The 22,500-nt window shown below is 55.3% G+C and overlaps 1 non-coding gene and 4 pseudogenes across 1 annotated transcript; all 5 read right to left on the bottom strand.

Moving 5' to 3' along the window:
- Window positions 1-1,438: 1,438 nt before the first annotated feature.
- On the bottom strand, window positions 1,439-1,557 carry LOC141267044 (5S ribosomal RNA). The gene has a single exon (XR_012321063.1). It is a non-coding gene; the product is annotated as a 5S ribosomal RNA (ribosomal RNA).
- A 6,158-nt stretch (window positions 1,558-7,715) lies between these two features.
- Window positions 7,716-7,834, bottom strand: LOC141268516 (5S ribosomal RNA; annotated as a pseudogene).
- Window positions 7,835-9,520: 1,686 nt separating this feature from the next.
- LOC141267893 (5S ribosomal RNA) lies at window positions 9,521-9,639 on the bottom strand (annotated as a pseudogene).
- Window positions 9,640-11,344: 1,705 nt separating this feature from the next.
- On the bottom strand, window positions 11,345-11,453 carry LOC141269335 (5S ribosomal RNA; annotated as a pseudogene).
- Window positions 11,454-13,159: 1,706 nt separating this feature from the next.
- On the bottom strand, window positions 13,160-13,278 carry LOC141267680 (5S ribosomal RNA; annotated as a pseudogene).
- Window positions 13,279-22,500: the final 9,222 nt, after the last annotated feature.

The following is a 22,500-nucleotide window of genomic DNA, read 5'->3' as shown; positions in this document are numbered from 1 at the left end:
TGAGTAGAGCGCGGTTAGTTGCTTTCTAATAGCCTGCAGCCGGGGATTAACTTTTAATGAAAGGGAGCAACCCTTTTGACTGTCTGCAGCGCGCCGTACCTAGGAAGCGCACACTCACACACAGCGAGCATGCACAAGTTGCTCGCACGAGACCACATTCCCTATTTGCACCTGCAGCTTTTCCGCCACCATGCGTCAGACTCTCCTGCCTCTCTTATTATTATTTCAGGGCCTTAGCAGGAACCACCCCCTCAATTCCCTCCCGCTCCTTCCTAGCACTGAGGTTAGCTCCTGGGCAGCTGTCTGATTGGGTTAGTTACACAAGCTTCTTTGAAGAAGAAGACGTTACTTCTGCTGGCCCTCGTTAGGCGGTCGCCCTCTAAAACCATCCCCTGGGCAGCTGCTGAAAGCCTGGCCCCTTCACAGCGCGAGATGCTTTTAACGCCATCATTTGCATACGGCCGGCTGCGGGGTCAATAAGCACTCCTAGCCGTGGCAAGGAGCTCGGTGTGAGGCCTGGTAGAGGCGGCGGGGTTGCGTCCTTATCTTACAGGTCTTGGGGGGCTTGGGAGGCTTGGGACTTCCAGCCTCTACTTTACGTAAGGTCGGTGTCCAGCAAGGCGCCACTCCATGCTAGCCGAGCTGGGCAAGATGGCAAAACGTCATCAAAATTGTCTACAATACCTGGTGTTCTCAGGAGGTGTCCCAACCAAGTATTTCCGAACCCATCTCTGCTTTGCTTCTGAGATCGGACGTATCCAAGGTGGTATGGCCAGTAGACGCTGCTTGGCCCATCGCCCGGCCAGCCTTCCTCAGGCTCGCGTGGGGACGAGAACTCTGGCCGTTCTGGGGCGGTCTCCGAAGGACCGATGCATAGGCTGTGCCGTCCCTATAGGTGTTGTTTGTTGAGCAATGAAACACCTGCCGCATCAGATGTGTTTAAAAATGGCTCGGCGCAGGGTCTCCTGCAGGCTAAACCGTTCATCGCGGGGATGTGACAGAAAGAGCAAGCTGGACCCGCAACTTGGGGTGGAGCGAAACGCCCAGGAGTGAATGAAGGAAGAGGGTGAGATGGTTGCGAGTGAATTTGAGCTGCTCTTCGGGGGGGTCGTGTGGCCTGCAAAGGTGTTTTGCTTGGGTTGTGCTGTAAACTGGCCTCCAGGTTACCGGTGGTTGCCTCCAGGTCAGCGGTGGTTGCCTCCAGTCATGCGGGAGTCGCTGGTCCTGGTGAAAAGAAGCCTAGTATTAAAAGTAAATAAGCAACAATGCTGGAGGCCCACGGTGATGAGAAGGATGCTGGTATTTTGCAAGGATTAAATAGCGCAAGAGATAAAGCAAATAAAAAGAAGAAAGGAGCATGTGTGCGCTTGTGAAAAAAGGAATGGAAAAAAGGCATAGAGGAGAGTGACCCCTGCTGGTGGAAGTAAGAAAAAGCAAAAGCCTACAGCACCTGGTATTCCCAGGCGGTCTCCCATCCAAGTACTAACCAGGCCCAACCCTGCTTATAATCCAAGATCAGACGAGATCAGGCATGTTCAGGGTGGTGTGGCCATAGGCAGAGATAAGCCTCTCACTTGCTGCTTTTCTACTTTGACGTCCGGTTGCCGGCTGCCCTTTCCAGTGCTTAGTAAGACAAGGTGCTTTTATGCTTTCCTTTCTCTTCACTTTTTTGCTGGCTCCTTAAAAAGGTCTTGTAGACAGAACGCCCCGCTCAGAGCCGCTGAGCTCACTGATCGGCTGCCGCGCTGTCGACGGAACGTCAGCGTCGCGGCCAATGCCACAGGCCGGGAGCAGCGGCGAGACTCACCGGTAGACCTGGGTAGGGTGAGTAGAGCGCGGTTAGTTGCTTTCTAATAGCCTGCAGCCGGGGATTAACTTTTAATGAAAGGGAGCAACCCTTTTGACTGTCTGCAGCGCGCCGTACCTAGGAAGCGCACACTCACACACAGCGAGCATGCACAAGTTGCTCGCACGAGACCACATTCCCTATTTGCACCTGCAGCTTTTCCGCCACCATGCGTCAGACTCTCCTGCCTGTCTTATTATTATTTCAGGGCCTTAGCAGGAACTGTAGCACCCTGAGGATTCGGCTGCTACAGGGGTATTGCACCTCAACCCAGAGGTGTGATATTCCACTCCCGGGTAAGGATGGAGTGTAGGACTGAGCTCAGAAGGCTGCATGCACTACACACATCCCATTTCCGGAGGGCAGACCAACGGTACTCCCACTTAGAAATGTGCAGGTACGACCGAGTCTGTCCTTGGCTGGAGTGGGAGGGGGGTGGACCATCCCAGTAGTGTAGGGGCAGATAGGGGGAGCAGTCTGGGTAAAGATAGGAGCTCATTGGGTGCTGGTCACCTGAGCTCACACATAGAGGGAGTATATAAGGTGGGAACCATCTGAGATCAGGGTCAGTCTGTCAGAGTTGAGTCAGTCAGCCAGTCTTTGCAGAGGGGTCTTTTTGCTGAGTCAGAGGAGCAGAGCAGAGAAGCAGAGCAACTCCAAGGCCCAGAGAGAGAGAGGAGAAAGAAAGACCCAGAGGGGGAGACAGAAGGAACTCTGAGAGCCCAAATCAGACCAAAGGGTGAAGAGTTGGCAACAGGGTACCGGATCCCAAACTGGTGGGGGCTACAGCATACCTCAGCCAGAGACTGGAGGCCGTGGGCAGCATCTGCCACGGCCACCCACCATATCCACCCGGAAGGCAGACCACGCGTAGGGTCAGGGAACCCAGAGACAAGGGTTTGCCACCAAGAGGCCCGAGGGAGCCGGACATAGGTGGATCCCTGGTGGGGACGGCCAGAGACGAGGACAGGACAGAAAGGGAGCTCAGAACCACGCTCCAGAACTACTTGGGGGTTGGCCGAGTCCAGGACCTGGTGGACGCAGCACGGCTCGGGTGGTCACTCAAGGCCGGAGTGACCGGAACATCTGCAGTAAGTAAAAACCCTGAACTGCACAACCCGACTCTGTCTCTCATTACCATCCTCACTGCACCTCCACAACCACCATCCTCTGCACCTGACCCCCTGAGGCTATACCCCTCCCGTTGGGGGTTATACTACCTAAGCTGCACCAACACCATCAACCTCAGCGGACCCTGCTGCAGCGGCGGCCGTAGTGACCGCAATTCAACGGGTGGCGTAGTCGACATAAAGAAATTTAGTAACATCAGTAAGGACTGCCACACACTGAGCTTGACACCCTGGGCACGGACCGGGTCACAGCCACTCGGAGACTACAACCCCCATCTGATCCGGCTCCGGGTATTCCCCTAAAGAATATGGCTCAGGGGGTGCGTCAACTTTGGCGTAGTCGGCAGGATTACGTGCCCGCAACACCCGGGTACTGCGTGCCTGAAGAAAAGAACAAGTTTACCTCAAAAAGAAGTCTCCTGCCGGTTCCGGAGGGTCCCCGCCATCGGACTCCATCACAGATCGATTCCCGCCGGTTGTCCGCCATTAACAGCTTTTTCCCGCCATCTGCAGAGTTTCCCGCCACTGGGAGACGATTCCCGCCATTTCCAAAGGTTTCCCGCCTTGTCAGAGCGGACGCCATTATGGGTGTGCCAGAGGATGGCAATAGGCCGCCTCCCATCGTGGGCCAGGACCGAAAATGGCGCCAAAAGTGGAAACCGCCCCCACCAACAGAGACTGTGATGCTAGAGGTGTCTGTCAGCGTGAAAGAACTGCCCCTGGAGCTGACAATCACCAAGTGGCCCCGGGACCGCCCTCGAAGTGGGAGGACTGAGAAGAAGAGAGCAAAGATGGGTGTCGCCTGGAGCAGTCTGGAGAGAGCGCACCCGGAGACAAGAAGCCTGGAGCAGAGTCCAGAAAGAGCCTACCCGGAGATGGAGGGAGAGCCAGGCAGCACCGACCCAGTGGTCAGGAGCCTGATGCGGGCCGCCACTCCAGGCAGCACCGACCCAGTGGTCAGGAGCCTGTTGCCGGTCGCCACTCCAGAAGGCCTGCTGGAGACAACGGGAGGAGAGCAGAGCAGCACCGACCCGTTGGTCAGGAGCCTGCTAGAAGCAACGACCCCACTAGGCTTAGTGGAGGTCTTGGCACAGCTCCCCCGAGATCGGGAGTGTGCACAGACTGCGCTGGAGGGCCTCGCACGGAGGATGGCCCGGGTGCAGCGAGAGACGTTAGCAGAATGGAGCCGTGAGATGGCCCAGCAGACAAGAACCCGTCAGCGGAGCACGCCACCCGAGACGAGGAGACAGACCGCCTCTGAGGATGGCGCAGGAGGACTGAAGGCCGGAGACAGCGCCGAGAAGGGAGCCGAACGAAAGGAGGCAGGTAAAGGGGACGTCTCTACCCCAAACCGGGAAACCGCGTACCTGCCCCAGCTCCAAGTCGCAGAGCTCGAAGTACCCCCTGCCGTGCCCGTCGCTGCAACGTCACCGCCGCAGACTAGGCCTCAAACGGAAGCCGCGACCCCTGTGACGTCACACGCCTCGACCCCGAGCGTGGCCAAGCAGGAAGTACCACCAGCCTGGTCGCAAGGCCTAGTACCCCCGGGCGCGGCATTACCAACAGCGCCCCCTACCTCCGCGGAGCCACCGGCCTGGTCGCAGGGCCAAGTAGCCCAGGGCGCCGCCGTCCTTACGGTGCCCTTCACCTTCAAAGTGCCCCAAGCCTGGTCGCAAGGCCAGGGCAACCCGGGCGCCGCTACCACCACAGCGCCCGTAACATCGAGAGTGCCGCATCTGGGAGAAGACCTGTTCGCCCAACACACATGGCCGGACGGGTCTGAAGCTAAAGTTAATCACAAAGAAAGAGCAGGAGGACGTCGTCGTTGAGTACGGCAGAGTAGAAGCTGTATATAGTTGCCCGTCGGGGCACAGTGAACTGTTGCTGCTAAAATAGTCCCCGTTGGGACCAGCCTGTGTGAACTGTTAACCCGCGTGTCCCTTAAACCCACTGACCGAGGACTGAGAGCGGTCATCCCTTCCTACTACCTGGCCGAGGACTGAGAACGGCCACCTATCCCCTTTTGTATATAGTTGCGCGTCCTAAAGCGCCCCCTACTGGTTTTACAGGAAAACCACTTCCAAGAAAAGAGACTGTCGCGCTTTGCCCGGTCACCAGTTGCACAGTGACCGGAGGAGGAGCTAGAAGCGAGGAAAAGTCTACAAGAATGTTTTATATGAAAAGTTTTATTGATATATATATATATAATGTTTTATATGATGTTTTATATGTTTATGCAAAAATTGTATGTTTGTGGTGTTTATTCTTTTACAGCCCGAGGACGTGCTGTGATTTACCAGGGGGGAATGTAGCACCCTGAGGATTCGGCTGCTACAGGGGTATTGCACCTCAACCCAGAGGTGTGATATTCCACTCCCGGGTAAGGATGGAGTGTAGGACTGAGCTCAGAAGGCTGCATGCACTACACACATCCCATTTCCGGAGGGCAGACCAACGGTACTCCCACTTAGAAATGTGCAGGTACGACCGAGTCTGTCCTTGGCTGGAGTGGGAGGGGGGTGGACCATCCCAGTAGTGTAGGGGCAGATAGGGGGAGCAGTCTGGGTAAAGATAGGAGCTCATTGGGTGCTGGTCACCTGAGCTCACACATAGAGGGAGTATATAAGGTGGGAACCATCTGAGATCAGGGTCAGTCTGTCAGAGTTGAGTCAGTCAGCCAGTCTTTGCAGAGGGGTCTTTTTGCTGAGTCAGAGGAGCAGAGCAGAGAAGCAGAGCAACTCCAAGGCCCAGAGAGAGAGAGGAGAAAGAAAGACCCAGAGGGGGAGACAGAAGGAACTCTGAGAGCCCAAATCAGACCAAAGGGTGAAGAGTTGGCAACAGGGTACCGGATCCCAAACCGGTGGGGGCTACAGCATACCTCAGCCAGAGACTGGAGGCCGTGGGCAGCATCTGCCACGGCCACCCACCATATCCACCCGGAAGGCAGACCACGCGTAGGGTCAGGGAACCCAGAGACAAGGGTTTGCCACCAAGAGGCCCGAGGGAGCCGGACATAGGTGGATCCCTGGTGGGGACGGCCAGAGACGAGGACAGGACAGAAAGGGAGCTCAGAACCACGCTCCAGAACTACTTGGGGGTTGGCCGAGTCCAGGACCTGGTGGACGCAGCACGGCTCGGGTGGTCACTCAAGGCCGGAGTGACCGGAACATCTGCAGTAAGTAAAAACCCTGAACTGCACAACCCGACTCTGTCTCTCATTACCATCCTCACTGCACCTCCACAACCACCATCCTCTGCACCTGACCCCCTGAGGCTATACCCCTCCCGTTGGGGGTTATACTACCTAAGCTGCACCAACACCATCAACCTCAGCGGACCCTGCTGCAGCGGCGGCCGTAGTGACCGCAATTCAACGGGTGGCGTAGTCGACATAAAGAACTTTAGTAACATCAGTAAGGACTGCCACACACTGAGCTTGACACCCTGGGCACGGACCGGGTCACAGCCACTCGGAGACTACAACCCCCATCTGATCCGGCTCCGGGTATTCCCCTAAAGAATATGGCTCAGGGGGTGCGTCAGAACCACCCCCTCAATTCCCTCCCGCTCCTTCCTAGCACTGAGGTTAGCTCCTGGGCAGCTGTCTGATTGGGTTAGTTACACAAGCTTCTTTGAAGAAGAAGACGTTACTTCTGCTGGCCCTCGTTAGGCGGTCGCCCTCTAAAACCATCCCCTGGGCAGCTGCTGAAAGCCTGGCCCCTTCACAGCGCGAGATGCTTTTAACGCCATCATTTGCATACGGCCGGCTGCGGGGTCAATAAGCACTCCTAGCCGTGGCAAGGAGCTCGGTGTGAGGCCTGGTAGAGGCGGCGGGGTTGCGTCCTTATCTTAGAGGTCTTGGGGGGCTTGGGAGGCTTGGGACTTCCAGCCTCTACTTTACGTAAGGTCGGTGTCCAGCAAGGCGCCACTCCATGCTAGCCGAGCTGGGCAAGATGGCAAAACGTCATCAAAATTGTCTACAATACCTGGTGTTCTCAGGAGGTGTCCCAACCAAGTATTTCCGAACCCATCTCTGCTTTGCTTCCGAGATCGGACGTATCCAAGGTGGTATGGCCAGTAGACGCTGCTTGGCCCACCGCCCGGCCAGCCTTCCTCAGGCTCGCGTGGGGACGAGAACTCGGCCGTTCTGGGGCGTTCTCCGAAGGACCGATGCATAGGCTGTGCCGTCCCTATAGGTGTTGTTTGTTGAGCAATGAAACACCTGCCGCATCAGATGTGTTTAAAAATGGCTCGGCGCAGGGTCTCCTGCAGGCTAAACCGTTCATCGCGGGGATGTGACAGAAAGAGCAAGCTGGACCCGCAACTTGGGGTGGAGCGAAACGCCCAGGAGTGAATGAAGGAAGAGGGTGAGATGGTTGCGAGTGAATTTGAGCTGCTCTTTGGGGGGGGTCGTGTGGCCTGCAAAAGTGTTTTGCTTGGGTTGTGCTGTAAACTGGCCTCCAGGTTACCGGTGGTTGCCTCCAGGTCAGCGGTGGTTGCCTCCAGTCATGCGGGAGTCGCTGGTCCTGGTGAAAAGAAGCCTAGTATTAAAAGTAAATAAGCAACAATGCTGGAGGCCCACGGTGATGAGAAGGATGCTGGTATTTTGCAAGGATTAAATAGCGCAAGAGAGAAAGCAAATGAAAAGAAGAAAGGAGCATGTGTGCGCTTGTGAAAAAAGGAATGGAAAAAAGGCATAGAGGAGAGTGACCCCTGCTTGTGAAGTAAGAAAAAGCAAAAGCCTACAGCACCTGGTATTCCCAGGCAGTCTCCCATCCAAGTACTAACCAGGCCTGACCCTGCTTAGTTTCCGAGATCAGACGAGACCGGGAGTGTTCAGAGTGGTGTGGCCGGAGGAAGAGACAGGCCTCTCACTTGCTGCTTTTCTACTTTGATGTCCGGTTGACGGCTGCCCTTTCCAGTGCTTAGTAAGACAAGGTGCTTTTGTGCTTTCCTTTCTCTTCACTTTTTTGCTGGCTCCTTAAAAAGGTCTTGTAGACAGAACGCCCCGCTCAGAGTCGCTGAGCTCACTGATCGGCTGCCGCGCTGTCGACGGAACGTCAGCGTCGCGGCCAATGCCACAGGCCGGGAGCAGCGGCGAGACTCACCGGTAGACCTGGGTAGGGTGAGTAGAGCGCGGTTAGTTGCTTTCTAATAGCCTGCAGCCGGGGATTAACTTTTAATGAAAGGGAGCAACCCTTTTGACTGTCTGCAGCGCGCCGTACCTAAGATGCGCACACTCACACACAGCGAGCATGCACAAGTTGCTCGCACGAGAGCACATTCCCTATTTGCACCTGCAGCTTTTCCGCCACCATGCGTCAGACTCTCCTGCCTGTCTTATTATTATTTCAGGGCCTTAGCAGGAACCACCCCCTCAATTCCCTCCCGCTCCTTCCTAGCACTGAGGTTAGCTCCTGGGCAGCTGTCTGATTGGGTTAGTTACACAAGCTTCTTTGAAGAAGAAGACGTTACTTCTGCTGGCCCTCGTTAGGCGGTCGCCCTCTAAAACCATCCCCTGGGCAGCTGCTGAAAGCCTGGCCCCTTCACAGCGCGAGATGCTTTTAACGCCATCATTTGCATACGGCCGGCTGTGGGGTCAATAAGCACTCCTATCCGTGGCAAGGAGCTCGGTGTGAGGCCTGGTAGAGGCGGCGGGGTTGCGTCCTTATCTTAGAGGTCTTGGGGGGCTTGGGAGGCTTGGGACTTCCAGCCTCTACTTTACGTAAGGTCGGTGTCCAGCAAGGCGCCACTCCATGCTAGCCGAGCTGGGCAAGATGGCAAAACGTCATCAAAATTGTCTACAATACCTGGTGTTCTCAGGAGGTGTCTCAACCAAGTATTTCCGAACCCATCTCTGCTTTGCTTCCGAGATCGGACGTATCCAAGGTGGTATGGCCAGTAGACGCTGCTTGGCCCATCGACCGGCCAGCCTTCCTCAGGCTCGCGTGGGGACGAGAACTCTGGCCGTTCTGGGGCGGTCTCCGAAGGACCGATGCATAGGCTGTGCCGTCCCTATATGTGTTGTTTGTTGAGCAATGAAACACCTGCCACATCAGATGTGTTTAAAAATGGCTCGGCGCAGGGTCTCCTGCAGGCTAAACCGTTCATCGCAGGGATGTGACAGAAAGAGCAAGCTGGACCCGCAACTTGGGGTGAAGCGAAACGCCCAGGAGTGAATGAAGGAAGAGGGTGAGATGGTTGCGAGTGAATTTGAGCTGCTCTTCGGGGGGGTCGTGTGGCCTGCAAAGGTGTTTTGCTTGGGTTGTGCTGTAAACTGGCCTCCAGGTTACCGGTGGTTGCCTCCAGGTCAGCCGGGAGTCGCTGGTCCTGGTGAAAAGAAGCCTAGTATTAAAAGTAAATAAGCAACAATGCTGGAGGCCCACGGTGATGAGAAGGATGCTGGTATTTTGCAAGGATTAAATAGCGCAAGAGAGAAAGCAAATGAAAAGAAGAAAGGAGCATGTGTGCGCTTGTGAAAAAAGGAATGGAAAAAAGGCATAGAGGAGAGTGACCCCTGCTTGTGGAAGTAAGAAAAACCAAAAGCCTACAGCACCTGGTATTCCCAGGCAGTCTCCCATCCAAGTACTAACCAGACCCAACCCTGCTTATAATGCGAGATCAGACGAGATCAGGTGTGTTCAGGGTGGTGTGGCCGTAGGCAGACACAGGCCTCTCACTTGCTGCTTTTCTACTTTGACGTCCGGTTGCCGGCTGCCCTTTCCAGTGCTTAGTAAGACAAGGTGCTTTTGTGCTTTCCTTTCTCTTCACTTTTTTGCTGGCTCCTTAAAAAGGTCTTGTAGACAGAACGCCCCGCTCACAGCCGCTGAGCTCACTGATCGGCTGCCGCGCTGTCGACGGAACGTCAGCGTCGAGGCCAATGCCACAGGCCGGGAGCAGCGGCGAGACTCACCGGTAGACCTGGGTAGGGTGAGTAGAGCGCGGTTAGTTGCTTTCTAATAGCCTGCAGCCGGGGATTAACTTTTAATGAAAGGGAGCAACCCTTTTGACTGTCTGCAGCGCGCCGTACCTAGGAAGCGCACACTCACACACAGCGAGCATGCACAAGTTGCTCGCACGAGACCACATTCCCTATTTGCACCTGCAGCTTTCCGCCACCATGCGTCAGACTCTCCTGCCTCTCTTATTATTATTTCAGGGCCTTAGCAGGAACCACCCCCTCAATTCCCTCCCGCTCCTTCCTAGCACTGAGGTTAGCTCCTGGGCAGCTGTCTGATTGGGTTAGTTACACAAGCTTCTTTGAAGAAGAAGACGTTACTTCTGCTGGCCCTCGTTAGGCGGTCGCCCTCTAAAACCATCCCCTGGGCAGCTGCTGAAAACCTGGCCCCTTCACAGCGCGAGATGCTTTTAACGCCATCATTTGCATACGGCCGGCTGCGGGGTCAATAAGCACTCCTAGCCGTGGCAAGGAGCTCGGTGTGAGGCCTGGTAGAGGCGGCGGGGTTGCGTTCTTATCTTAGAGGTCTTGGGGGGCTTGGGAGGCTTGGGACTTCCAGCCTCTACTTTACGTAAGGTCGGTGTCCAGCAAGGCGCCACTCCATGCTAGCCGAGCTGGGCAAGATGGCAAAACGTCATCAAAATTGTCTACAATACCTGGTGTTCTCAGGAGGTGTCCCAACCAAGTATTTCCGAACCCATCTCTGCTTTGCTTCCGAGATCGGACATATCCAAGGTGGTATGGACAGTAGACGCTGCTTGGCCCATCGCCCGGCCAGCCTTCCTCAGGCTCGCGTGGGGACGAGAACTCTGGCTGTTCTGGGGCGGTCTCCGAAGGACCGATGCATAGGCTGTGCCGTCCCTATAGGTGTTGTTTGTTGAGCAATGAAACACCTGCCGCATCAGATGTGTTTAAAAATGGCTCGGCGCAGGGTCTCCTGCAGGCTAAACCGTTCATCGCGGGGATGTGACAGAAAGAGCAAGCTGGACCCGCAACTTGGGGTGGAGCGAAACGCCCAGGAGTGAATGAAGGAAGAGGGTGAGATGGTTGCGGGTGAATTTGAGCTGCTCTTCGGGGGGGCCGTGTGTCCTGCAAAGGTGTTTTGCTTGGGTTGTGCTGTAAACTGGCCTCCAGGTTACCGGTGGTTGCCTCCAGGTCAGCGGTGGTTGCCTCCAGTCATGCGGGAGTCGCTGGTCCTGGTGAAAAGAAGCCTAGTATTAAAAGTAAATAAGCAACAATGCTGGAGGCCCACGGTGATGAGAAGGATGCTGGTATTTTGCAAGGATTAAATAGCGCAAGAGAGAAAGCAAATGAAAAGAAGAAAGGAGCATGTGTGCGCTTGTGAAAAAAGGAATGGAAAAAAGGCATAGAGGAGAGTGACCCCTGCTTCTGGAAGTAAGAAAAAGCAAAAGCGTACAGCACCTGGTATTCCCAGGCGGTCTCCCATCCAAGTACTAACCAGGCCTGACCCTGTTTAGCTTCTGAGATCAGGCATGTTCAGGGTGGTGTGGCCGTAGGCAGAGACAGGGCTCTCACTTGCTGCTTTTCTACTTTGACGTTCGGTTGCCGGCTGCCCTTTCCAGTGCTTAGTAAGACAAGGTGCTTTTGTGCTTTCCTTTCTCTTCACTTTTTTGCTGGCTCCTTAAAAAGGTCTTGTAGACAGAACGCCCCGCTCAGAGCCGCTGAGCTCACTGATCAGCTGCCGCGCTGTCGACGGAACGTCAGCGTCGCGGCCAATGCCACAGGCCGGGAGCAGCGGCGAGACTCACCGGTAGACCTGGGTAGGGTGAGTAGAGCGCGGTTAGTTGCTTTCTAATAGCCTGCAGCCGGGGATTAACTTTTAATGAAAGGGAGCAACCCTTTTGACTGTCTGCAGCGCGCCGTACCTAGGAAGCGCACACTCACACACAGCGAGCATGCACAAGTTGCTCGCACGAGACCACATTCCCTATTTGCACCTGCAGCTTTTCCGCCACCATGCGTCAGACTCTCCTGCCTGTCTTATTATTATTTCAGGGCCTTAGCAGGAACCACCCCCTCAATTCCCTCCCGCTCCTTCCAAGCACTGAGGTTAGCTCCTGGGCAGCTGTCTGATTGGGTTAGTTACACAAGCTTCTTTGAAGAAGAAGACGTTACTTTTGCTGGCCCTCGTTAGGCGGTCGCCCTCTAAAACCATCCCCTGGGCAGCTGCTGAAAGCCTGGCCCCTTCACAGCGCGAGATGCTTTTAACGCCATCATTTGCATACGGCCGGCTGCGGGGTCAATAAGCACTCCTAGCCGTTTCAAGGAGCTCGGTGTGAGGCCTGGTAGAGGCGGCGGGGTTGCGTCCTTATCTTAGAGGTCTTGGAGGGCTTGGGAGGCTTGGGACTTCCAGCCTCTACTTTACGTAAGGTCGGTGTCCAGCAAGGCGCCACTCCATGCTAGCCGAGCTGGGCAAGATGGCAAAACGTCATCAAAATTGTCTACAATACCTGGTGCTCTCAGGAGGTGTCCCAACCAAGTATTTCCGAACCCATCTCTGCTTTGCTTCCGAGATCGGATGTATCCAAGGTGGTATGGCCAGTAGACGCTGCTTGGCCCATCGCCCGGCCAGCCTTCCTCAGGCTCGCGTGGGGACGAGAACTCTGGCCGTTCTGGGGCGGTCGCCGAAGGACCGATGCATAGGCTGTGCCGTCCCTATAGGTGTTGTTTGTTGAGCAATGAAACACCTGCCGCATCAGATGTGTTTAAAAATGGCTTGGCGCAGGGTCTCCTGCAGGCTAAACCGTTCATCGCGGGGATGTGACAGAAAGAGCAAGCTGGACCCGCAACTTGGGTTGGAGCGAAACGCCCAGGAGTGAATGAAGGAAGAGGGTGAGATGGTTGCGAGTGAATTTGAGCTGCTCTTCGGGGGGGTCGTGTGGCCTGCAAAAGTGTTTTGCTTGGGTTGTGCTGTAAACTGGCCTCCAGGTTACCAGTGGTTGCCTCCAGGTCAGCGGTGGTTGCCTCCAGTCATGCGGGAGTCGCTGGTCCTGGTGAAAAGAAGCCTAGTATTAAAAGTAAATAAGCAACAATGCTGGAGGCCCACGGTGATGAGAAGGATGCTGGTATTTTGCAAGGATTAAATAGCGCAAGAGAGAAAGCAAATGAAAAGAAGAAAGGAGCATGTGTGCGCTTGTGAAAAAAGGAATGGAAAAAAGGCATAGAGGAGAGTGACCCCTGCTGGTGGAAGTAAGAAAAAGCAAAAGCCTACAGCACCTGGTATTCCCAGGCGGTCTCCCATCCAAGTACTAAGCAGGCCCAACCCTGCTTAGATTCTAAGATCAGACAAGATCGGGTGTGTTCAGGGTGGTGTGGCCATAGGCAGAGACAGGCCTCTCACTTGCTGCTTTTCTACTTTGACGTCCGGTTGCCGGCTGCCCTTTCCAGTGCTTAGTGAGACAAGGTGCTTTTGTGCTTTCCTTTCTCTTCACTTTTTTGCTGGCTCCTTAAAAAGGTCTTGTAGACAGAACGCCCCGCTCAGAGCCACTGAGCTCACTGATCGGCTGCCGCGCTGTCGACGGAACGTCAGCGTCGCGGCCAATGCCACAGGCCGGGAGCAGCGGCGAGACTCACCGGTAGACCTGGGTAGGGTGAGTAGAGCGCGGTTAGTTGCTTTCTAATAGCCTGCAGCCGGGGATTAACTTTTAATGAAAGGGAGCAACCCTTTTGACTGTCTGCAGCGCGCCGTACCTAGGAAGCGCACACTCACACACAGCGAGCATGCACAAGTTGCTCGCACGAGACCACATTCCCTATTTGCACCTGCAGCTTTTCCACCACCATGCGTCAGACTCTCCTGCCTGTCTTATTATTATTTCAGGGCCTTAGCAGGAACCACCCCCTCAATTCCCTCCCGCTCCTTCCTAGCACTAAGGTTAGCTCCTGGGCAGCTGTCTGATTGGGTTAGTTACACAAGCTTCTTTGAAGAAGAAGACGTTACTTCTGCTGGCCCTCGTTAGGCGGTCGCCCTCTAAAACCATCCCCTGGGCAGCTGCTGAAAGCCTGGCCCCTTCACAGCGCGAGATGCTTTTAACGCCATCATTTGCATACGGCCGGCTGCGGGGTCAATAAGCACTCCTAGCCGTGGCAAGGAGCTCGGTGTGAGGCCTGGTAGAGGCGGCGGGGTTGCGTCCTTATCTTAGAGGTCTTGGGGGGCTTGGGCGGCTTGGGACTTCCATCCTCTACTTTACGTAAGGTCGGTGTCCAGCAAGGCGCCACTCCATGCTAGCCGAGCTGCGCAAGATGGCAAAACGTCATCAAAATTGTCTACAATACCTGGTGTTCTCAGGAGGTGTCCCAACCAAGTATTTCCGAACCCATCTCTGCTTTGCTTCCGAGATCGGACGTATCCAAGGTGGTATGGCCAGTAGACGCTGCTTGGCCCATCGACCGGCCAGCCTTCCTCAGGCTTGCGTGGGGACGAGAACTCTGGCCGTTCTGGGGCGGTCTCCGAAGGACCGATGCATAGGCTGTGCCGTCCCTATAGGTGTTGTTTGTTTGCAGGCTAAACCGTTCATCGCGGGGATGTGACAGAAAGAGCAAGCTGGACCCGCAACTTGGGGTGGAGCGAAACGCCCAGGAGTGAATGAAGGAAGAGGGTGAGATGGTTGCGAGTGAATTTGAGCTGCTCTTCGGGGGGGTCGTGTGGCCTGCAAAGGTGTTTTGCTTGGGTTGTGCTGTAAACTGGCCTCCAGGTTACCGGTGGTTGCCTCCAGGTCAGCGGTGGTTGCCTCCAGTCATGCGGGAGTCGCTGGTCCTGGTGAAAAGAAGCCTAGTATTAAAAGTAAATAAGCAACAATGCTGGAGGCCCACGGTGATGAGAAGGATGCTGGTATTTTGCAAGGATTAAATAGCGCAAGAGAGAAAGCAAATGAAAAGAAGAAAGGAGCATGTGTGTGACGCGCCCCTGGGCCTGCTGTGTCGCGCAGCGTCTCGCGCTCGGGGGCTTACCCGGAACCGGATCAGATGAGGGTTGTAGTCTCCGAGTGGCGGGGACCCGGTCCGTGGCCAGGGAGTCAAACTCAGTGTGTGGCAGTCTTGATAGGTGTTATTTGAGTGTCGACTACGCCACCCGTTGATTTGTAGCTATGGAGCTGCCGCTGCAGGGCAGACCGCTGAGGCCGATGTAGAATTGTGCAGCGTGATAGTATAACCCCCAACGGGAGGGGTATGGCCTCAGGGCAGCCGACGTGGAAGATGGGGGTAGCAGGAACCACTCAGAGACGGTGCGGTGTAATTCAGGGTCTTTACTGGTAACAACGATAGACCCTCCCAGAGTACTTGCTAGCGAACGGGGCCTGGTCAGTCCTTGAGCAGATGGGATCTCCCCTGGCCAGGCGGAGTTGTAGGCCTCCCAAACTGACTGTACTCTTCTGGCTACCTTGCTAGAAGCGGATATAAGTAGCCCACGTCCCTGAGTGTGCCGTGTGGTGCTCACCCGTATGGCCGGTGACTCGGGGCCTTCTAATGGCTTCCGCTCCACGTTGGCGGTGCTGGTCCCACGCGTGTGACCTTGCCTTCGGGTTTCTGGGCCTGAGGACCTGAAATCCCCTGCCGGTCGGCTTCTGCTGCTGGGTAAGAGTTAGTCCCCACAGCCTCGGACGCCGGGTCCGGTAAGAAAGCTTCTCAGTCAGGGCGAGCTCTGCAGCTGCCAGCCCCTGACTCATAGTAGTATTGCTCCCACTGAGCTTCTGCTGTTTCTTCCTATGACTGTTTCTTGTCTCTGCTTCTTCTCTACTCCTAACCCTGCCTCAGCCCCGGGTTTATATAGGGGAAGTTCTTCCCCTCCCAAGACTGGGCAGGAGGTGTGGCATGCACAGGATCCCTGACCAAAGGACCTCCCACCTGCTCTCAGACATAACATTACATTACTGTGGAAACCAGACCCCTGGGGTGCCACATTCCCCCCTAGTGAAATTTAGTACTCCGGGACTAAACATATTTTAGAAAAACATAACAAGATATAACAACAATAATAGTACAATAAGAAGAAACACATAAAGGTGGTCACGGATATCCGTAACCGGGTGCAGTCTTTGAAGAAAGCAAGGTGTCCATTTCACCAAAACAGGGAGACGTAACCAGGTAGGGGTCTGTTCTGCCCCGAGTCCTTAACAGTCTTTAGTCCGTCCTGGGTTACGCTCCAACTATGTACACAGGATTCCCGGTAAATCCACCAAAGACTCCTATAAACAACTAGAAACACATAATTATACACAAGCAATAAGAAAAACAGGTAACCACAAATAAAACAACTTATACATTTCAAATCCTCCAACGTGCGGGTAACTGGCCTCTAGTGGCCCTAGTGGACCTACGGAGCTGACTGTCTAGCCCTGAACTACAGGGTGTAGGAGCTGTCAAGGGTAAACTGGGCAGCTGTCTACCGGCTCTTTGGCTCACTAGGGGTACGGCAGGCTCACTATAAGCAGAGGGTTGATCCTCCTGTTCTGCTTGTGTGGAGTCTTCTGCCTCCTGGACCGGCTGCTCTTCCAGCTCTACCTGTCGCTCCGTAGGTGCTTGGGATGCGGGTTGGAGGAAGGTGAGTACGGGTACCACAACTGCGCCATTGACTTGAGTCCAAGACCGAGGGAAGTCTCCGAGCACAGTACTAACCATGTCTTCCCTTTCCTCTACGGGTCGAGGGTCTTCTTGTTCCTCTTCAGGGTTCCGTAGCTGTTCGGGACACTTCTTCAGGTGATCCCGGGATACAATGGTTGTGGTTTCCCCTCCATCTTTACTGATGGTACAGACCTTTGGGTTGTCGTGGCTTGAGGGCAGTACGGTGTACGGGTCCTTCTCCCACTGGTCGTCCAACTTGTGGAGCCGTCTTTTTCTCTTCAAGACCTGCTCTCCGGGTACCAGGGGAACAGCGGGAGCATACTGGTTGTAAGTTTTCTCTTGTCTTTCCCTAGCCTGACAGAGACTTCGCTCCACGCTCTCCTGTACTCTCCGGTACTGCTGCTGCCTCTCTGTGTCCCAGTCTGCTTCTGGTGAAGTGTCCTCGGGTGTCAGGACTCCCATTTCCAGGTCAACAGGTAACTTACCAGGTCTCGCCCTCATTAGGTAAGCCGGGGTACAGTTGGTGGAACCTACCGGGATGTGGTTGTATAGGTCCACCAGATCGGGCAACTTCTCAGGCCACAGACTGCGTTCTTCCAGGGGTAACGTTTTCAGAAGATCCATTACCACCTGGTTCATTTTCTCACAAAGTCCATTAGTTTGCGGATGGTAGGGTGTCGTCCTTATCTTCCGGCAGCCATACAGATTGCAGAATTCCTGGAAGACCTCCGCTTCAAAGGCAGGTCCCTGGTCCGTCAGCACTTGGTCCGGGTAACCGTGTGGACGGCAAAAGTGCTGCTGAAAGGCTCTAGCTGCTGTTTGAGCCGTTAAGTCCTTGACGGGGACGACAACCAGAAACCGGGAGTAATGATCCACGATGGTTAACGCGTAGACGTAGCCACTTCTGCTTGGGGTCAGTTTTACATGATCCAAGGCTACCAGTTCCAACGGCTGCCGGGTGACGATGGACTGCAGGGGAGTCTTCTGGCTGGCACGGTCCTTCCTTCTTAGGTTGCACGGGCCACAGTCTCTGCACCACCTCTCGATGGTTCCCCTCATGCCTACCCAGTGGAACCGCTCGCGCAGCAGGAACTCCAGCTTCTTCCATCCGAAGTGTCCAGCCCCGTCGTGGTATGCCTCCATCACCATGGCTGCGTCTCTTCGTGGCACCACTACTTGCCAGATTAGTTCATGCGTCCGGGAGTTAACCATTCTGCGGCACAACTTCCCCTTGTAAAGGAACAGTCTACTCTTTTCTGCCCACAGTTGCTTGGCTTCCTCCGGAGCGTCTGGGTCAAGGCGAGCCTCTGGCCGAGTCAGCATCTCCTTTACCAGCCGGACGGCAGGGTCGCTGTCTTGCGTTTCCGCCCAGTTGTAGTGAGGCAAGGGGTTAAACGTAGCGGCTTGCTTACTCCCTACCCGGTGGGAACACTGGATAGTCCCATGACGGTGGAACGCAGGGAGTTCGACTTCTTCCAGTTCCTCTGGATCTTCTCCTACGTCCGGTAGATTTGGCATCCTGGACAGGGCGTCCGCGTTGGTATTGGAGCGTCCTGCCCGGTATTTGATTGTGAACTCGTAGTTGGACAGACGAGCCATCCATCTCTGCTCTAGGGCACCGAGTCTTGCTGTGTCCAGGTGTGTCAACGGGTTGTTATCCGTGTACACGATGAACCGGGAAGAAGCGAGGTAGTGCTTAAAGCGTTCGGTGACTGCCCACACCACTGCCAGGAACTCTAGCTTAAAGGAGCTGTAATTCTCCGGGTTTCTCTCGGTGGGTTGCAGTTTTCGGCTGGCGTAAGCGATTACTCGTTCTTTCCCCTGCTGGATCTGGGACAGCACAGCTCCTAGCCCGATGTTACTTGCGTCAGTGTAGAGGATAAAGGGCTGGCTGTAATCGGGGTACGCCAGGATTTCATCCCCCGTGAGGGCCATCTTCAGCTGGCGGAAGGACTCTTCTTCTAATTTCTCCCATCTGAAGGGCGGCTTCTGGTTCTTGGCCTTCCGGGACTGGCCTATCAGGAGGTCCTGCATGGGAGCTGCCTTTTTGGTGAAACCGGGGATGAATCTGCAGTAATAGCCTACCAACCCAAGGAACTGCCGCACTTCCTTTATACTGGAGGGACTTGGCCATTCCTTAATTGCGGTGATCTTATCAGGGTCGGGAGCCACTCCGTCAGCGCTCACCACGTGTCCCAGGTACTGCACCTTTGGCTTCAGGAGGTGACACTTAGAGGGTTTCACCTTCAGGCCGTAACTTGCCAGGGCTTCGAACACTTCCGCCAGATGTTTCAGGTGGTCCTCATAAGTCTTGGAATATACGATGACATCGTCCAGGTACAACAGGACCGTCTCGAAGTTTTTGTGTCCCAGACAGCACTCCATTAATCGTTGGAAGGTTCTGGGTGCGTTACAAAGTCCAAACGGCATACAGGTAAACTCGCTAAGTCCCATCGGGGTGGTGAATGCGGTCTTCTCCCGGTCCGCCTCTGCTACAGGAACCTGCCAGTACCCGCTAGTGAGATCCAAGGTAGAGAAGAAGTTAGCAGATCTTAAAGCAGCCAAAGACTCCTCTATCCTTGGTAAAGGGTACGCATCCTTGTGTGTGATACGATTGATTTTCCGGTAATCTACACACATCCTCATAGTGTTGTCTTTCTTTTTGACTAAAACTAGTGGGGCTGCCCAGGGGCTACAGCTATCCCGGATTACCCCAGCCTCCTTCATGTCTCTAAGCATCCCCTTGGCGTGTTGGTAATGTGCAGGGGGTACGGGTCGATACCTCTCTTTTATGGGAGGATGATCTCCCGTGGGGATGCGGTGTTCTACCCCCTTAACTCGCCCGAAGTCTAACGGGTGTTTACTAAACACTCTCTCATACTCTTGAACCACCCGGTAGACTCCCTGTTTCTGGTGGGAGGGAGTGGAGTCAGTTCCCAAGTGTAGTTGCTGACACCAATCCTCCATTACTTTCTTAGAGCCGTTACCTTCCTCCGGGTGAGATGGAGGCAAGGGTTCCACAGACTGTATAGAGTTTTGGTTGATGGTATATAATTTGGCTAGCGTGGCATACCGGGGTAGGTATACTTCCCTCTTCCCGATATTTATTAGGCGAACGGGCACCCTCCCATGGCGTACATGAACCACCCCCCGTGCTGTCAAAATGGTGGGCCTACTGTCTGAGTAAACTGGTTCTACCATTGCCTGGTAATCCCTACCTCTCGGACCAATAGCTGCCCGGCACCAAATCATCATTTCACTTTTTGGGGGCATGGCAATAGGGAAAGGGTCACACATTCTTACGCTACCAATCTCACCGCCGGAGAGTTCCACCTGTTGCCGTCGCCTCAGTGCCCGGATCTCTTTCTGGAGCACTCGCTGCTCGCCGGAGCTGGCGTTCTTGGCAACCTGTTGTAAAAGGAAAATCACCTCTGCAAGACAATTTTCAATTACATTAGTTCCTAGCGTTATCTTTGGGTGACTCTCGTGTTTGTCAATGTCTACAATAATCAGTCCCTATGCTGCCAGTTCGACTCTACCAATTTTAATGGTCGCCTCTTTAAATCTGATCTGTGGCACGGGCTGACCATTGCTGGCGATGATACTCAAGTCGTCGTCAGGGTAGCGGGTTATATCCGAGTCATTCCAGTACTGCTTGAAGAGCACGTACGGAATGGTGGTGACCTGTGACCCGGTGTCCAGTAGGGCACTCATAGGGATGCCATCCAGTACCACAGGCAAGACTGGACGCCCTCCGACATATTTGTCGCGCCAGTTCGATGGGCCTTGTGGTCTTTTTCCTGGGGGTAGGCCCTCTACCCCCAGGTTGTGCCAGTTTAAAGGACAGTACCTTGCCATATGTCCGGGTTGATTGCAGCGGCGGCAGATGGGTCGTCCGTCCTCGTTGTACCGGTCACTGGGTCTTCCTCTGGCCGGTGGGGTCCTCCTTGGTCGACGCCACGGGATGTTCTCCGGTCCGGATGCCAGCTGGATCTTCCCTGGAGTGGAAGCCTGTGAAGACTGCACAGTTCGGGTTAACGCAGCAACGCTTTTAGCTAGCTCTTGGACCTGATGGTGCAGGTCTGGAGCCGGGTCATTGTTCAAAGCCTGCGCATCAGCCCCTACAGGCCCTGCCGACAAGGGCGCCGCCTCCTGGTGGTAAGTGATAGCTGGGCGCCTGTGGGTCACAACGCCATCCGGTGCCGGTTCTCGGAGCACCCGGATGGCTCTGTCCTTGAACTGTGCAAATCCCAGATGAGGGTCCTGTAGGGCCATTGCCCGCAACTGGGTTCGGTGGGCATTGCAATATAAACCCTCTATAAATTGTTCAGTCAACAGCCTGTCCTCGTCTCCCACGCCGTCAGGGTCGGTCTGCTTAACGGCTCTCAGGGCCTCTTGTAGGTTCAGGGCATAGTCCCTTATACTCTCATGGGCCCGCTGTTTGCACCCGTAGAATCTAAGCTTGATCTCGGCTGAGGTGCGGGTATCAAAGGTGTCCTTCAGCCGGGTTAGTATCCCTGCGACAGTCCTCCCCCCAGGTGGCCAGGACTTTACCTCCCTTCGGGCTGCTCCGGTTAATTGGGCCACCAGGATGCTCACTTTTTGCTCTTCTGTGAGGGGGTACACCTGGAAGAGGCTATCCAGCCTTTCTCTAAAGTCCTGCAGGGTATGTGACTCCCCTGAGTACTGGGGTAGCCAGGCTGCCCCCGGGATATAGGGCATGGTGAAAGGCATGACCGCGACAGCGGTGGCGCTGGCGGGGGTTGAAGCGGTGAAGCTCTCCTCCGTATCCGACATCCTTCTCCCCCCTAGTGGACCGTGGCCTACCTTGCGATGATCCTCTTCCGTAGGCCGCGGCTCCGCAGTGGATCGTCAGGGTTGAGGACCTTCCGTCGCGCTCCGGTGACGTCGGCGTCTGCTGGGCTCCTTCCAGGACCTTATGCAACGTCCGGACGTGAGGCGGGGCTTCAGTTCTCGCGGGCTTTTCGGAGTCCACGCCCCTCTTCTTCCCGCGCGGCGTCCTCAAGATGGCGTCCAACGGCGGGAAAACTCCACGGATGGCGAGAAGAAGGCTGAAGATGGCGCCGGATGGCGGGAATCTTCACAGATGACGGGAAGAAGGCTGAAAATGGCGCCGGATGGCGGGAATCTTCACCACAGGTGAGTTTGAAAGTCTCTTTTTCAGGCACGCAGTACCCGGTGGTTGCGGGCACGAAATCCTGCCGACTACGCCAAAGTTGACGCGCCCCTGGGCCTGCTGTGTCACGCAGCGTCTCGCGCTCGGGGGCTTACCCGGAACCGGATCAGATGAGGGTTGTAGTCTCCGAGTGGCGGGGACCCGGTCCGTGCCCAGGGAGTCAAACTCAGTGTGTGGCAGTCTTGATAGGTGTTATTTGAGTGTCGACTACGCCACCCGTTGATTTGCAGCTATGGAGCTGCCGCTGCAGGGCAGACCACTGAGGCCGATGTAGAATTGTGCAGCGTGATAGTATAACCCCCAACGGGAGGGGTATGGCCTCAGGGCAGCCGACGTGGAAGATGGGGGTAGCAGGAACCACTCAGAGACGGTGCGGTGTAATTCAGGGTCTTTACTGGTAACAACGATAGACCCTCCCGGAGTACTTGCTAGCGAACGGGGCCTGGTCAGTCCTTGAGCAGATGGGATCTCCCCTGGCCAGGTGGAGTTGTAGGCCTCCCAAACTGACTGTACTCTTCTGGCTACCTTGCTAGAAGCGGATATAAGTAGCCCACGTCCCTGAGTGTGCCGTGTGGTGCTCACCCGTATGGCCGGTGACTCGGGGCCTTCTAATGGCTTCCGCTCCACGTTGGCGGTGCTGGTCCCACGCGTGTGACCTTGCCTTCGGGTTTCTGGGCCTGAGGACCTGAAATCCCCTGCCGGTCGGCTTCTGCTGCTGGGTAAGAGTTAGTCCCCACAGCCTCGGACGCCGGGTCCGGTAAGAAAGCTTCTCAGTCAGGGCGAGCTC

This window comes from Phyllobates terribilis, unplaced genomic scaffold, assembly GCF_046119375.1.
Source record: "Phyllobates terribilis strain yellow unplaced genomic scaffold, ASM4611937v1 Scaffold_4__5_contigs__length_816908805, whole genome shotgun sequence".
In the NCBI taxonomy this organism is placed as follows: domain Eukaryota; kingdom Metazoa; phylum Chordata; class Amphibia; order Anura; family Dendrobatidae; genus Phyllobates; species Phyllobates terribilis.
Note: the sequence above shows the minus strand (reverse complement) of the source record. Positions and strands in the feature narration are given on the sequence as shown.